The 12,266-nt window shown below is 47.3% G+C and overlaps 1 protein-coding gene across 6 annotated transcripts in view; it reads right to left on the bottom strand.

The window, feature by feature from the left end:
- The window catches only part of KANK2 (KN motif and ankyrin repeat domains 2), a 411,863-nt gene that overhangs the window by 84,698 nt on the left and 314,899 nt on the right, over positions 1 to 12,266 (bottom strand). The gene's annotated exons all lie outside the window — the stretch shown is intronic.

Below are 12,266 nucleotides of genomic sequence, written 5' to 3'. Positions count from 1 at the left end.
TGTATATCACACCTTACATGTGTTTGATAAATATGATCCCAATGGTAGATGGGTATCATGTTCATGAGTTTAGGGGTTAGTCTATGGTGAGGGTTGGATTGACAAAGAACCTCCTTATCTTATTCAAAAATGGTTTGGCTCCAGTATGTGTACAATCAACACAGGCGTGCAAGTTAGGGGGGCCACATGTAATCAACTGTTGCTCCTGGACCTGCATTGGCAAACATTGCAATGACAGACAGGTACAGGCTTCCACGTGTTCCAGTGGATTTCTAGGAGCCCAAGTGGCAGGCAGCGGGGTCTGGCTTGTACCCACAAGAGCCTGAAAAAACCCTGCTCTCAGTGGCGGCCACACAGAGCCCTGGCCGGTGCAAGTGAGGCTATAGGATCACACATGGCTCTGTCTCCTCGGAGCCTATAGGACCCCACCTCTGAGTGGCTACCACACAGGGCCCTGGCCTGTGCAGGTGAGCCTATAGGATCACACGTGGCTCTGTCTCCTGGGAGCCTATAGGATCACACATGGCTCAGTCTCCTGGGAGCCTATAGAATCCCACCTCTGAGTGGCTACCACACAGGGCCCTGGCCTGTGCAGGTGAGCCTATAGGATCACACATGGCTCTGTCTCCTGGGAGCCTATAGGATCACACATGGCTCAGTCTCCTGGGAGCCTATAGGACCCCATCTCTGAGTGGTTACCACACAGGGCCCTGGCCTGTGCAAGTGAGCCTATAGGATCACGCATGGCTCAGCCTCCTGGGAGCCTATAGGATCACACATGGCTCTGTCTCCTGGGAGCCTATAGGACACCACCTCCCAGTGACGGTCGTAGGAAAGCCTCGTGCTGTGCTCCTCAGCTGGCACACAGGCCCCTTCGCCCCCACCTCTCCAACTCATCCATGCGACTCATATGATCATCAGGCGCAGCTGCCCATGTGCAGAAAATGTGAATAGAGCAGGAATTCCAGAAATAAACCTTCCCTCTCCCTCCTCCCACGGCGCCCCCCCTCCCCACCCGCACCGCCAATGATGATCTTGCGTGTGAGGAATGCTTTGCAGGACCCGAGCCTGGCGTGGGTGGGGGGCGGCTAGTAGAGGATGTGGCAGTATGAAATGCCACAGCCTAAACAAGCAGATGGTTTATAATGTTCAGACTACACGGTTCATGATAGCGCTTTGTGTGACATTAAGGCGCTATATGCATATGGTTTTTTCCATTTCAGTCTGCAGTCTAGTGCTGGGTGGAAATTCTGCCCGCGAATCGAAACTGGCAGAATACGCACTGGTTTCCGGTTCCGCGCGTTCCGCGGCATCACCATTATGGTTCCACTGTCACCGGAATTTCACATGCCAGGCATAATATTTCGCCAGTCGCTGTGTTGTGCCGCTTCTTTTGAGCTTTGCTTGCCATTGGCAGGTTTTGCCCACGTAACCTATTCTGTGGCTCCCCAAAATGCGATGCTAAACGCATGCGCACATTCATGAGCTAAACCGAAATGGACGCGCGTGTGTGTGTGCGCGCGAAAGAGACTCGTGCGAAATGCACTAGGGCACTGTGTTGATTGCTATAAACTTTTATTAACAGAAAAGAGGGTTGGAGAAAGACCTATCCCCCCCATCACTATGAGGGATTTCCCTGCCTCAACGAAACGAAAGGATGTCAATGTCCGAATGTCCAAAAGCAAAAGAGTTCTCCGTCCTGTGTCCTAAATCCTAACCTGACCCTTACATTCTAAACCAAAGATAATGTGAAAAGGGGTTATAGTCTCTCAACTAATTGAATGGTGTTCCTTCCACAGCTCAACACAAAGTTCCAAAAGGGTTAAAAAAGAAACAATAATCAAAGGTTCACAAGTCTCAGGAGGATCGCTCCCTACCTCCGAGTTTCTCAGCCTTTGAATTATATAGTTCTCCAATCGAGGGGGTATAGCTCCATTCCCCTAGATTTCAAAAACTCAAGGGGTTCTTTGTTGCTCCTTGATTACACAATTTACTGGTGTCTTGCTCAGGGGGTATGCTTCCCTTTCCCTAGAGTGTCCACAATCTCAAGGGGGCACTCTACCTCTTCCCAACTCTTAATGTACATCACATTGCCTGATGTACTCTCCTGCCAGGCTGTCACAACTTTCACTTTGTACTTTTACCATTCTTCTATGCCTGGTATACTCTCCTGCCAGGGCTTCTTTGTAAATCTGCACCAAAGGGGTATGAGTCTTCCCTCGTATTCTCACACTCCTCATGCCTGGGATGCTCTCTTGCCAGGGCTTTCACAGCAGGTTGCACCAAAGCGGTATGAGTCTTTCCTCATGTTCTCACCCTTCTCCAATGCCTGGTATAACGTCTTGCCAGGGCTTTCACACCAGGTTGTACCAAAAGGGTATGAGTCTTCCTTTGTACCTTTACCATGTCCACTTTGTATTTGGGTGCAGGTCCCAGACTCTCCACATGTTGCCTGGTATACTCGCTGCCAGGTCTTCAACATATGTCAGTTTTGGTCAATTATCCTTGGGGTCTTCAACCCCTCTTCACTGGTTTCCCTTCTTGATACTTTTAGTGTTCCTATTCCTTTGCTTGGGTTTGCTTTCATACCACTTCCGTGTGCTGCACGGTCTAGACTACAAAGCGCCCTGTTGTCCCACTACCCTTGCTTGGGCTCCTGGTCTCTTGTGTCAACTTCGGTGTTCTCCACAGTCCTTGCTTCCTTCTCCGGGGTGTCTCATCTTGCTAACAGCGTCCCGTCAGCTCTTCGGTACCCTCTTCCCCGTGGCCTCCTTTTCGCAGCCTCTCCTGCTGCAGGCTCTTGGACGGTGTACCTTCTTTCCAGCCTCTAGCGACGCCGCAGACAGCCACTGGCCTGCTCCCTTCTCTGGACGTGGTTCTGCTTCACCTCGATCTCCATCTTCTTTGCGGTGCCAGGCTTTTGAATGTCCCGGCCACTAGAGGATACTTCCGATGACTAGAGTGTGTCTCTAGTTCAGTGCTCAACATTACTTCCACAATCTTTCTTGTTTCAGTCTTTCCATAATGAGAATGGGAAAAAGCCTCATAGTCAGTACTAAGTGGGAGAACGGGTTCTTTGTCGAAATATGCAATGCAGGTTGGGGGATTTAAAGAGTGAGTGTCATAGCCTGAGTGGAAAGGGGGATACCAGGGTCCTGCCAGTGAGTCTCCTTCCCTCACATGAAGGTTGTCTCCCCCTATGTGATCCTCCCTAAGGCAGCCACACCGAGGGTCAGAATCAGGTAGTGGCTGTCCTTCCCATGCCACATGGGAAGAGAACTGCCCTGGTGAGGGAGTGATGACGTCGCTGGATTCACTACAGTACAAAATGCACTGCATGCAGTCGAATCCGTCTAAGTGAAGCTTTTGCTTTGGTTCCGCAGATTTCGCTGTAAGGGGGATAAGAGAAGCCAGCGCGCGATGCAAATATTTTGCATTTCACAAACTACCAGACTAGTGCAAAAATGTAATGCGAATATAGAGGCATGGTGGAACGTAGGAGATGGGCGAAGCGGATCAAAATCTGAGAGATTTCATTTCCGCAGCTGGTGCAGCGGAAACAAGCAATTTCGCCCAGAACTAGTCCAGTCCTGGTGATTTCTTTGCATTCTGGGACTTGTAGTCTTGGATTTATAGAGGGACATCTCTGAATACAATGTCAAAACGAGGAAGGGATTGCCATCTCACGGATTGAATGGAGCATGTCGGTATGTAAGCATAAGTGAAGAATTCAATTGTTGGCTTGGAAGGGACTGCGTGCCTCACATTCAAATCCCACTGTGCCCATTACAATGAATACAATAAGCAGAATCTCTCCTTCATTCTCAGACATTAAATAAAAGAAGGCATGAGACTTCAAACTGTCTTTTCTCTCTAGATTTTACTTTTATGTTTTGTCACCCCCAACATTTGAAACATGAAAGTGTTTTGACTTTTAAAAACATGGAATGACTCAGACTTCCACATTTTAAGACTTGGCATTTCATGACGTCCTCTCCCAAATCTTAACTGAAGCAAGAAAATCAACAAAAGATACAAATATAAATACAATTCATTCGTAAAAAGTGATCAAATTGGTTCCAGGCACTGTCATGGCCTTGTGGCCCTGTAGTCGGGGGTTCCGGCATTAGCAATAGAGGAACAATCTAAACCTACTCAATCTCTGATTAGCGACTAGTCCGTCAGAACACAGAGTCCGTTTTATTGGCGTGGTGATACAGACATCATCAAATGACTATGTGGGTAAGCTGGGATGGGGTCACCACATCGTTCAAGAAAAAGAACTGTCAGCAAGCCTTCAGGTATCAACTAGAAACCTGGACTCAAGTTCCGGCAGGTCAAAAATAGTCAATATATTCATGGAGTCAAGCGTTCTTCATGAGATAAGATCCAAATCCTGATCCACGATTTATGGTGCCCAAGATACTGTAGGGTGAAAAAAGTGCTTTATAAGCGCTAAAAACAAATATAATATAAATAATTAAGGATTTTTTGGATGAGCCAAGACTTCTTCAGGGCCACCGACTCAAGCTTGATGCCCACCTCTGGAAGGATCACCCACATCATTGCTCACAGAGGTCTCAAACATCATTGGCCTCATTTGCTGCACTGTCAGTTTACATTTTAAGTTAATTGAACTGACTGGCAATGCGGGTGATACTGCATCATCCTTGTTTGGCGGTGACATGCGGTGACATGCTCACTTTTGTGGCAACACCCACAGAGTATATTTCTGCTATTTTGGGTCACGTATCCTTTACCATTACATCGCCATACAGCTGAATAGGGTGTAATGGTGTACATCGTAAGCAAATATGGTTCCCAGGTGTGCGATGGGCCTTTAATCACCTTAACCCAAACAGGTCCACCACTTAAGTGAGTGCACCGTTGTACATTAAGCAAGTTTATTGTACAATTATCGGGGGAGCAGTAAGATGGTGTTGCAGGACCAAACTAACCGAAGTCTCAACAAACCACATTAGTTGACATCTTTTATACAATTTTGCAACTGTTTAAAAAGCTCTCAGATACTTTATTGCAATGCACCCCTAAACATGATTGGACAAAAACATCTTAAAAGAAATCCCGTCTTCCCCAATTCCTACATTTTCATTGGGCAGTTTTATCTTAATAGTCATCTTCAAGTCATATTCATAACACACCTCTTCTCAGGATTCACTCATGGTAGGTCATGACATCAGCACATTGTTAAAAATTAGTAATGAAACATTCATTACCATCAATAACTGGTCTAAGCCGTTTAAACCCCAACTCTTGATTTGCACATGGTTCGCATGAATATTCCCAGTGATATGAGGAAGGCTGGGTAAAGGATTTCTCTGAGTTAGTGATGGTATCTCATTCACCAGGTCATTAGTCTGAGTGAAAATTCTAATCTAAATACGCTGCCGCTTTATCGCAACCATAAACCTCATGGCCAGTTTCTGCAGCTGCGCTTATCAGTCAAAGTTCATCTTGCAAACAATCCAGACTACCGTTGGTTTGATTCATTTGTGAAAGCCCACTATATTGCGATTCATGAATTCTCCATGTATTTCTATTAATGCGCATTTATGTTATTACATTTTGGTGGGTTTAACATTTTATCTTCCTACGCACATGCAAACTAATATGTATACATTCTAAAACATTTTCCATCCATAATTAACTGCACTTTGATATATATGAATATGGTAACGTGTCACCCAGTTTGCTGCCACCCCCAGTTGTCAATACGGTGCGTGCAACATGAACCCCTCGTAACCTTGGGGATATTTCCTGACCACCCCAATAGGGGCCACAGTCGAGTACAAAGTATTCACAGTGGTCAGTGTTCTAAATGCGCGGGACGCATCATCAACCATTAAACACAGCAGGAGGGTACGTTTAGCTCCATGTTCCTCTGTCTCTCCTCATGCATAGAGCAAAGGGGCAGTCCTTTCATTTATTCTACCAGGTCTGGTTGTTTCTCCATTTTGCTGCTGTGTGTCAAATCCAGGCATCTCTCCAATCCCCCTAACAGCCACAAAACTAGGTGTCCCAATTATAGTACCTAAGCTGTTTGCTGAAGGTGCAAAAGTCAAAAGGTCTCTGAGTAATTGTGTTGCTGTTGACAGGGATGTATCTAGGCCTTACCTCTCATTACCATACTTAACCATTGGTGATTTCTACACAACTGCCAACGTTAACTGTTGAGTGTGTGCACTGCTGTGTCAGTCGTTTAAGAGTGTTTGGGTAGCTATTGCCAAGATTGGGCTTTTCGCTCTCACTGAAATAATTGAGTCTGTGTGCTCATACTATAGGCATGCCTCGCTCTGCCACAGTGTAATCCAGGTTTTACCAGCGTAGTACCAAAGTCCAAGTTAATCTATAAGCGTATCCATTACTGTGCCGAAGTCAACTCGGTGGGGTGCCCGTTGCTGTTGCCAAAGTATTTGTATTTGTATTTTATTTATTTATATTGCGCACCTAACCCCTAGAGGGGTAGCAAGGCGCAGAGGCAACAAGAGGATTGCAAAGCTTGGTTACATGCAAAGAATGAAGTCCAGCCGTGGTTACAGTGCTGGACGCGTCAAAAAGAAGCAATGCACGCCGATGAGGCATGGGTTACAGAAATATACAATATAAGCAATACTATATACAATAAATCAGTTGTCTCATGACAAGGTATCTACACTGAGCAATTGACAGCCTAAATGTACATATATACAATCATAGTGGTGGAGCATCAGGGCAGCAGGAGAGCAAGAGGCCGTTATGTGTCGTGAATCTTGAGCCAGTGGATAGTCTTAATTCTGAATAGGCGGTAGGGGAGGTCCTCCCTGCAAGGAGGTGGAAGGGAGTTAAAGTATTGTGCTGCTTTAACAGGAAAGCTGTTCCCACCCACATAGATCGTTTAAACCTGGGCACCAGGAGGAGATTGGAATTGGCTATTCTAGAGGGGCGAGAGACAGTAGGTCTGGTGAATCTAGTGATGAGGTATTGAGGGGCTGCTTGGTGGAGGCATTTGTGGGTCAGGGAAACCGATTTGAGGAATATGTTGTCTTTGGTAGAAAGCCAGTTGACAGACCTTCTAGAATCAGAAATGTGGGCTTTCTTTGAGATACTGAGGGCCGCTCTTAAGGCGTTATTTTGAAGGATCTGAATTTTGTCCGTAATATATTTGTTGCATCCTACATAAAGTGCGTTGCAATAGTCCAACTTGGACAGGATCAGAGCCCTGGCTAGGGTGATACAGTTAGACGGGGAGAGAAAAGGTTTGGTTGCTCTGATAAGTTTGCATGTATAAGATGTGGCGGATGCCATAGCATTAACTTGTTTTCTGAAGGTGAGAGTGGAGTTTAGGTAGAAGCCAAGGGTTTTGACCTCCTTGGCTACCGTGATCTTATTGTTGTCAATTACGAAGGAGGAGTATTTTTGGTCTAGTTTGTTAAGGTTATGTGAGGACCCTAGAATGAGGAGTTCTGTTTTGTCGTCATTCAGGCATAGACCATGTGAGGCCATCCATGCCTGGATGATGAGGTACACCTTGTTGACGAAGGCCAAATCCTTGTCATAGTCCCCCGTCAACGGGATGAGGATCTGGGTATCATCGGCATAGTTCGTGTAGGTCATACCTAGACCATCTAGATCATCAAAAAGGAGCTTTGTGAAGATGTTATACAGGGTTGGGGAGATGCAAGATCCCTGAGGCACGCCACAGGTGATGGGTGTTGGGTCGGCTGCTGCTAGTGGGGAAAAGACTCATCGTCCGGTTATTTAGAAAGGATTGGATCCAGTCAGTTGCCTCTTGAGAGAAGTGTGCGGCTTTTTGAAGGTGGTCGCATAGGACCTCATGGTCGACCAGGTCGAAGTCAGCCGAGAGATCGAGAAGTAGCAGTAGTGCCACCTTACCCTGATCTCTCAGCTCATCTATCTGTCCTTAAGATCTATGAGTGCGGTTTCGGTGCCGTGTTGAGGCCTGAAACCCGATTGTGTGACTCCTAAGAGATGGAAGTGCTCAAGGTAATGTTGGATTTGAAGGTATGCTATTTTGTCGAGGATTTTAAGAAGGAATGGTACTGTGGTGATGGGGTGGTAATTAGTGGGAGTAGAGGGGTCTAGATTTGGTTTTTTGAGCAGGGGAGGACCCATGATTGTTTCAGATTGTTAGGTACGCTGCCTGATGTGAATGACGCATTTATTAGTTTGGTAATAAATGGTGCGAGATCACGAGCCGCATCCTTTATCAATTGTGCGGGGCATAGGTCCCCATGGCAGTTCAAAGGTTTGAGGGTGAGAATGACATTTTCTACCTATTTGGTGGATACTCTGTGGAAGTTAAAATGGGTAATGTGCACAGGGGGGTGTGTCTGAGTTGGGTGTATCATTTTAGGGGCGGGGATGCTGGGTTTAGTGGAAGGGAGAAGGGAATCCTTTTTAATGTTTATCTTTGTCTTGAGAGAGGAGATTTTGATAGCTAGGACATTTTGTATACCCGTGCACCAGTTTTTATCCTTGAGGCACGAGTCAGGAGCTTGGATGGGAGATTCAACCTCTTTTAGTATTGTAAAGAGCTCTCTGGTGTTGGATTTGGCTTGTGCGATTCGAGTGCTGTAGGACATTTGTTTGGCCAGGATGATTTCCTTTTTATAATGAGAGGCTAGTCTACTCAAGTTTTTCTTCTTTTTTTCTGAGGGAAGTGATCTCCAAATCTTTTCACAGCATCGCTTTTCCTGTCTGAGGGCTTTAAGATGAGGAAAAAACCAGGCGTTGATGTGTTTTCTTGGTTTGCTCTTTTTTAACTTCAGTGGGGCTATGGCATCAAGAGATGAGATCATGACTCTATTATATATGTCTACCATCGCTTTGGATTAAGGTGCTATATATATATAACACATCATTATCATTATCATTAAGGGATCTGTGTGGTCCGGAATGGCATTCAAGGTCGGTGCGATTAATGGGATCACATTTTCAGGGGTGATGTTCTTTTTATTTCTGGTCTGAACAGCTGGAGCTATGCTGTCAATTTGCGCTGGTGTCGCCTCTAGGTTGAACGAGATCAGGTAATGGTCTGTCCAGGGCTGTGGAAGTATAGAAGAGATCAGGACTGGGCAATTGTGCACAGCTAGCCAGTCCAGGGTTCTACCTTTGGTATGAGTGGGCTCTGTAATCATCTGGGTAAAGCCCAGCTCCTCTAAGGTATTATTAATTATTGTGGCGTTAGCATCTGCGGGGTCGCTAAAACCAAGGTTAAAGTCTCCTAATACTATACTTTGTGAGGAGTTCTTGACTTTATTTGATAGGATATTTATGAGGTCTTCTTCAAATGACCCTAAGGGGCCAGGTGGTCGGTAAATAAGGTGAATGGAGATGGATTGTGTATTAGATAAGGTTAACTTTGCAGTTATGGATTCACAAGATCCTATGTTGGCTGGTGACTCAATGGTCAGAGGGAATTTAGTTTTAGCAATAAAGGCAAGACCTCCGCCTCGAGAGGCGGTACGATCGAGTCTTAGTAGAGTATAGTCATCTGGTATGGCTAACATAATTGCGGGGCCTGCTGTTGGATGTAGCCAGGATTCGGTAAGGGTTAAGAAGTCCAAGTCTTCGTTGTAGAGTAGGTCGGCAATGTCTGTAGCGTGGGCTACCATGGGGCGGGCGTTTATCAGTGCTTCCTTGGTCTCAGGTTGTGCTGGTTTTAAAAGTGATAATGAGGATTTATGCGTGTCTTTCTGGGTGTGGATAGGTTCACGATAGAGTCTACTTATTAGTTGAAGGGGGTGCTGGGAGGGGCTGTGGGGGCTAGTAATAGTCTTGATGTGGGCTGATTTGGTTAAAGGGTCATAAAGCCTTGGGAGCCTTGCACGTAGTTTGAGGTTCCTCTGACGGACAGTGCAGGGTGCAGAGATCATATCAGTTGGTTTGTGAAGATTCGGTGGGGACTCATGTGTAAGTGAGTTAGGTATCATGGTCGGGTATTGGAAATTCATAGTATAAAGAAATGATCTAAGTAGCACAGTATAGAGCGTATGGAAATACATTGTGTACGTGGATAGGATAGGGTAGGTGCAGAGTGGTTGTTGGCAGTTAGCATACAATCGTGAAGCACCTGGGTATGAAAAGCAGCAGTATGAATGTAAGGGCAGTTCCACACCACAGAAGGGCTAAATGCAATTTTGGGCGCAGGGCCCCGCTAGGCTAAAGTGCAATACCATAGTTTATGCTTATCGAATCTACCCCCGCATGGCTATGCGGTCCCAAGACACTCCACATCCAGCCCCTCTCCCTGCCTCTCCTCAATGAATAATCTACTCTCTCTCAGCTCCTCCCCCAACCCCTCCCACAGCAAACATTTCTCTGCCCTACAGGTGACCAGGGCAGCCCACAGGTGTGCCACTCGCCATAACCCCCTCAATACCTCCCCAAACATCCCTCCCTGACCACTCCCCATCTGCCCAACCCCACCTCAGACCACCCTCATGCAACCCGACCCCTCACACAGAAATAAGGCAGCTCGGGCAGCTCACTGGCGTGCAAACACCCCTTACCCCACCTTCACAGCCCACCATGCATCTTGCTCCACAAACCTCCCACCACTGCTGAACCCTCCCTCACCCCAGCCGGTGGTAATGCCACACTGCACCTCGACCTCCAACTCACCGCTGCCCACCCCACCCCAACATACACCTAACTCACACTTCCCTCACCTCAGTGCAGCACGCGCCACCCTCGCCAACACCCCCCGTCTGCAAACCCACCTACCCTCCGACACACCCATGTGACCCTCAAGTGCCCGCAAACCACTCAGAATGGACCGTGGGCAAAATGCCAGCTACCCACTGCTCCCTCCTCCACGGGCTACCTCCTGCACACCAACCCTACTCTTCAAGCCCTCACTGCCTACTTCCAAGCCTGTCCTAGCACTCTTCAATTCCCCCTCAAAACACCTGTGCTTGACCAATATTCCCCTAAACCTACCCCCTTCTGAACCTCCCACAACACTCTGTCAACATTGCTCCTCCCACCCACATGTGCAACCAGCCCCCTTCCCCGGTGTCTTCCTCATAGCAAAATCCTCTTCTCCTATTCGGCATACTCATTAGCGCCAGATCAGTTGGCCGAAATAAACAACATTTTCGACCTGATATCGACTGAAAACCCAGACTTCCTATTCATTACCGACACCTGGTTCTCTGATGATTCCTACCCCATTGCACATGAAACCTTCCCTCCTGGCTACACCCTACTCATATAAAACTGGCCCAGCACTGCGGGAGAGGCCTAACCATCCTCCACAAACCTCATTTGTCAGTAATTTCCAAGGAGAGCCTTCCTGGTGACGCCAAATCCTTCCTCGCAAATTTCTGCCTCTGCACTACAGTCACCCACGGCTTCCTTCTCCTATACAAGCCCCTTGGCTACGACAAACCCTTTGCCGAATCTCTCTGCGATTCCCTTTCACCCACACTGATCCAGCACCCTGCACGCACTATGCTAGAAGATTTCAACATCCGGTTCTATGCCTCTGCCAACCCCATTACCCGCTCCCTCACCGACAATCTGGAAGCTCTCTGTCTATCTCAATTGGTCTCAACCCGACCTACGATGCAGGACACACCCTAGAGGCACTCTTCTGCACAACTGGTCAAATCTCCCTCTTGATGCCTCGCCCCCTCTGCTGGTCTGATCACCATGCTATGCCTTTCTCATTTTAATACCTTCACCCCACCCCATCACTTCCACCAATCAATCCCTCATCATCCCCAGCCACCCTCCCTACACCAATCAATAGTCAGTCCAAACCTGGCCAATTACCTTCTTCATACACTTACAGATCTCCCTTGCAAGGAAGGACACCCCTCCATCGATCGCTTTGACCTATGGCTCGGCAAAACAATGAGCCCCCCCACACACCGTCCCATTGCCCCTCCCGACGATCGACCCCTTACCACAAGTGGTACACCTGCTCCCCCAAAGTGCTAAAAACCCTCAAGCATCATGTAGAGCATGCCTGCAGGACCATCCCCACTCCGACTGACAAAACGGCCCTTGCAAGACTGAACAGGGCCTACTTGTACTAAATGAAGAAAGCAAAAAACACTATGGGAACAGAATCTCCAGAAATCCATGCAGGAAGCTTCACCAAATCCTTGCGGAATTCAATTCCCCGAGCTGCCTAACCCCCCCGTCCACGAATGCACAAGCACTCTGTGATGAACTTTCCAACCACTTTCATAACATAGCGCTTGAAATACACCATACCATCATCACGCAACTAGCTC

Source organism: Ambystoma mexicanum, chromosome 3q (genome assembly GCF_040938575.1).
Source record: "Ambystoma mexicanum isolate Mex_15411 chromosome 3q, UKY_AmexF1_1, whole genome shotgun sequence".
NCBI classification, from domain to species: Eukaryota; Metazoa; Chordata; class Amphibia; order Caudata; family Ambystomatidae; genus Ambystoma; species Ambystoma mexicanum.
The sequence above is the reverse complement of the archived record's forward strand: the minus strand, read 5'-3'. Positions and strand labels throughout refer to the sequence as shown.